At 38.2% G+C, this 4,929-nt stretch overlaps 1 non-coding gene across 1 annotated transcript; it reads right to left on the reverse strand.

Moving 5' to 3' along the window:
* Positions 1-2,929: 2,929 nt before the first annotated feature.
* On the reverse strand, positions 2,930-3,036 carry LOC121208672 (small nucleolar RNA R71). The gene has a single exon (XR_005903803.1). It is a non-coding gene; the product is annotated as a small nucleolar RNA R71 (small nucleolar RNA).
* Positions 3,037-4,929: the final 1,893 nt, after the last annotated feature.

A 4,929-nucleotide genomic window follows, 5' to 3' on the forward strand; every position in this document is an offset into this window, starting at 1 on the left:
GATGATGCTGAAAGAGCCGAATTCTGGTTGGAAAATACAATAAGAGTGTTTGATGAAATGTCACTGAGTCCTGAGAAATGTGTAAAATATGCTGTTTCACTTCTGAGAGATACGGTGTACCATTGGTGGAAGACTTTAATATCAGTGGTTCCAAGTGAACGAGTTACATGGGATTTCTTTCAATCTGAATTCCGGAAGAAATATATCAGTCAGAGATTCATTGATTAGAAACAGAAAGAGTTTCTCGAGCTTAAACAGGGTCGTATGTCTATTACTGAATACGAACGTGAATTTGTGAGATTGAGCCAGTATGCTCGGGAATATGCATCGAATGAAGCAATAATATGCAAAAGGTTTGAAGATGGACTAAACAAAGATATCCGTCAGTTAGTTGGGATTTTGGAAATTAAAAAAAATGGTAGTGCTCGTTGAACGAGCATGTAAAGCTGAAGAATTAAGTAAAGAGAAAAGAAAAGTTTATTCTGAAGCTAGAGATGCTAGAAAGAGATCTTCAAGTAGATCATTTTAGTTTATGCCAAAGAAATTCCGAGAGGATCAAAGCCGTCCAAATGCTAATGTGGGACATTCAAATCGAGATCGAGCTAGATCACATTCAAACTTCAAAGTCCCTGCTACCTCTGTTGCAAGTGTTGGAAATGTCTGATTTGAGAAACTTGATTGTAAGCACTGTGGTAAAAGACATCTGGGGAATTGTAGATTGAATGACCGAGCCTGTTTTTGATGTGGATCTCTGGACCATTTTATAAGACATTGTTCTGAACTTGCTAAGTAAGAGAATGTACAGAATCTGAAACTGAGCAACACCTCAACTAGAGGTAGACCTTTTAGAAATACAAGAAATGCAAGTAGTGGTCAAAGAGCTACTGGGGATACTATTGTTAGATCCGAGGCCAGAGCACCTACCAGAGTGATAAACCATAATTTATACATATTTTTACCCCATGTTTAAAGCATTTTATGGATGATTTTCCATTAGAATTGGTGAATTCAATGATCCTAATGCTTTAATTTCATGTTTTACACTTAGGAGAGCATAGGAGAGCAAAAGGAATGAGAAACGGGCCAAAGTACGAACTCAACACGACCTAAACTTCCTCACACGGGCATCTCACACTCCCGTGCCATTCTAACAGGCTCGAGCACGACCTGAAGTAATCACACACGGTCGTGTCCCTACCGAGCCCAAGTTGAGTCCAATTCGAAAAAGGCTAATTTTAAGGGCTCATAGGGATTCCAAAGCCTATAAATACACCCTAGAAGAGGAGAAAAGGGGGACACATAGAATGGGGAGTAAGTAATTACTCCAAGGAAGCCGATTGATTCATCTCAAAAGTCAGATTCATCATCAATATTGAAGATCTCTCCTCAATTCCCCTTCTGGAGTTTTGGGTTTTATTTATGTATTGTATTCTTTATTATTCTGAGATGTTTTCTTATTTAGTTATGAACTAAATCCCCTAAACATCTAAGGGGAATGAAACCTAAGACGAATCCTGTTTTCATTTTTTGAATTGTATGATAAATATTTAACTTGTTCTTAATAACGTGTTCTTAATTCTTTTTTGATATCCCAGGATATTGATTCAAGATAAGCTCTTATTCAGAGGAGGAATAGACCCTATCTAAGAGTACCATAATTAAGCGGAGTTGATTGTGTGCCTAGACATAGGGTGATAAGATTTTGCCAGATTAGGAGGGGATCCATAGATTGAGTTCATGCAACCCTAGAGTGTTAACTAGAGAAAAGTCTCGGTTATTCAATCTAGAGATTAGACGTTATTAGTCTTGAATAGGGATAATAACATAACTTAGGGATCTCTACGGAACAAGTTAAATGAATAAATCGACCAATTCAGAGCTAGAATAACAAGTACAGTCTAGGTGGATTTTTCCGTAGGTATTGTCTTCATTCAATCGATTTTTCCAAAAGCAATTCTCCAATTCCATTCTCTATGCGTTCTTAGTTTAGATAATTAGTTAATTAAGACAAAAACCTCTTTATTCTTAGGCTAGATAGTAAAAAGACAGTCATTACTAGTACTTTTAGTTCCTTTGGGTTCGACAATCCGGTCTTGTTAAAACTATACTACTGTTCGATAGGTACACTTGCCTACATCGCGATAATAGTTAGTTTCAAGAACGATTAATTAAAAATATTTAAAACCTATCACGAAATAACGCGATCAAGTTTTTGGAGCCATTGTCGGGGAACTAAGATATTAGGAACGCTCAATTTTTATTACTTTAGCCATTTATTTTTCTTGCAATTTAAATTTATACTATTATTATTACTTACTTATTTACTTTTTCCTTCTCTTGGCAGGTTTTTATAGTTTATGACTAGAAGAAACCCGTCAGGGCCACTATTTTTTGACGAAGAAATCGATCGCACAGTTCATAGAAACCAAAGAGAAATAAGGCGAAGCTTAGGATACACAGAGAACGAGCAAGAAGACGATACTCATCCCCCAACTGAAGAGATGGCTGAAAACCAAGGCAATCAGCTACCTCCTGCAATTGCGGTTAATCAAAATCCTGCTCCACGCACTATGTATGATTATGCTAAACCTTCTTTAACAGGAACTGAATCAAGCACAGTTAGACTTGCTGTAGCTGCAAATACTTTTGAATTAAAATCTAACACTATCCAAATGATACAACAATTTATTTAGTTTGATGGTTTGTAGGATGAGGATCCCAACGCTCATTTAGCCAACTTCTTAAAACTATGCGATACATTTAAAATTAATGGTGTTTCTGATGATGCCATATATCTTCGGTTGTTTCCCTTTTCACTGAGGAACAAAGCTCAATAGTGGTTGAACTCATTACCACGAGGGTCAATTACTACTTGGGAATAAATGACCCAAAAATTTTTACTAAAATTTTTTCACCGACTAAAATAGCTAAATTGCGTAATGATATCTCTTCTTTTGTGCAGATGGATTTAGAAACACTCTACAATGCATGGGAGAGATACAAGGACCTTTTGAGAAGATGCCCCCACCCTGGGTTACCGCTTTGGCTCCAAGTACAAACATTTCACAGTGGTCTGAATCCTTCGACTCAGCAAATGGTTGACGCAGCTGCTGGCGGAACCATCAACAATAAAACACCGAAAGATGCCTATGAGTTTATAGAGGAGTTGTCACTGAATAACTATCAGTGGCAAGTCATGAGGAAAAAGCCAACGAAAATAGCCGGCGTTTACAACGTCGATTCGGACACCATGCTCTCTAATCAGGTAGAACTCTTAAATAAAAAGATTGATGGTTTTCTTAATTCTTCACATGTTCACCTAATAATGCAGTGTGAAACAAGTGGAGGTGGAACAAACCATTCGGAATACCAACCCTATGGCCACAACATGGATTACGAGCAATTAAACTACATGGGTAATAATCCTCGACCTCAAAACAATCCATATAGTAACACTTATAATGCAGGTTGGAGGAACCACCCCAATTTCTCGCGGGGCGGTCAAGGAAATCAAAGACCACAACATCCTCCGGGCTACCAACAACCACCCTACCAACAGGAAAAGAAGCCAAACCTTGAAGAGATGCTCTCAAAGTTTATATCAGTGTCAGAAACCTATTTTTAGAACACCGAGACAGCACTTAAAAATCAAAAAACGTTGATCCAAGGGCTCGAAACTCAGATAGGTCAGCTTTCCAAACTAATCTCCGAACAACCACAAGGTAGTTTGCCAAGTAATACCGAACCTAACCCAAGGGAATAACTCAATGCAATTAATACTCAAGATGACGAAGGATTCATTGAGCCTGAACCAGAATTGAGGCAAGAAACTATGGTAAGCAAAGGTCAAGGTGAGGTAGATCACAATACAAACAAACCAGTGACTGTCGAATATAAACCTCGTGTGCCATACCTCAACGCGACAAGGAGAGACCGCTTAGATGAACAATTTGGTAAATTCCTTAAACTCTTAAAAAAATTACATATTAACTTACCGTTTATTGAAGCTCTATCGCAGATGCCAAACGCAATGAAATTTTTGAAGGAACTTTTAGCAAATAAGCGGAAGTTGGATGAGGCATCGCATGTTGAGCTGAACGCAGTTTGCTCGGCCATTCTCCAAAATAAACTACCCAACAAACTAAAAGACCCAGGGAGCTTTGCTATTCCTTGCTTAATTGGTAGTTTAGATGTTAATCATGCATTAGCTGATCTAGGGACTAGTATCAACGTCATGCCTTACAAAATGTTTAAGCAACTAGGTCTTGGGAAACCCAAACAGACTAGGATGAGCATTCGATTAGCAGAGAAAACTATAAGATTCCCTAGAGGTATTATTGAAGATGTGCTAGTTAAAATCGATAAATTTATATTTCCCCTTAATTCTAGAAAAGCCCTTTTTAGCAACTGCTAAAACCATCATTGATGTTGGCACAGGTGAACTCACACTCCGGGTGGGAGACGAAACAATCACCCTTCAAGCTCGCAATTCTGGAAACATATCAGGAATTGAAAGTGATCATTTAATCCATTCTACTAAAACTAACAATATGGTGCAATCTACTTTGTAAAAAATGAGTCTGAAGGAAGAACACGAGTCGTTCTCAAGCACTAGTAGAGGACCTGTTCATGAAGATTGAAGATTACAAATCGAGGAACTCAATGAATGGCGAACGCACAAACCAAGAACACTCGAAAAATTGAAACTACTCCAAAACGAGCCCGATATCTCTCCAAATCAACTTAAGGTTGGTGATAAGGTCTTATTAGATGCCGTAGATCCCCACATTGTCACTACCACACCGAATGAGAAAATCCCTCTTACGGTACTCAGTATTTTTCCATTTGGTACGGTGGAGGTGACTCATCCCAAGTTCGGCACTTTTAAGGTAAACAACACCCGATTAAAACCTTATTTTGATGAGATTG

This window comes from Gossypium hirsutum, chromosome A10, assembly GCF_007990345.1.
Source record: "Gossypium hirsutum isolate 1008001.06 chromosome A10, Gossypium_hirsutum_v2.1, whole genome shotgun sequence".
Classification (NCBI taxonomy): domain Eukaryota; kingdom Viridiplantae; phylum Streptophyta; class Magnoliopsida; order Malvales; family Malvaceae; genus Gossypium; species Gossypium hirsutum.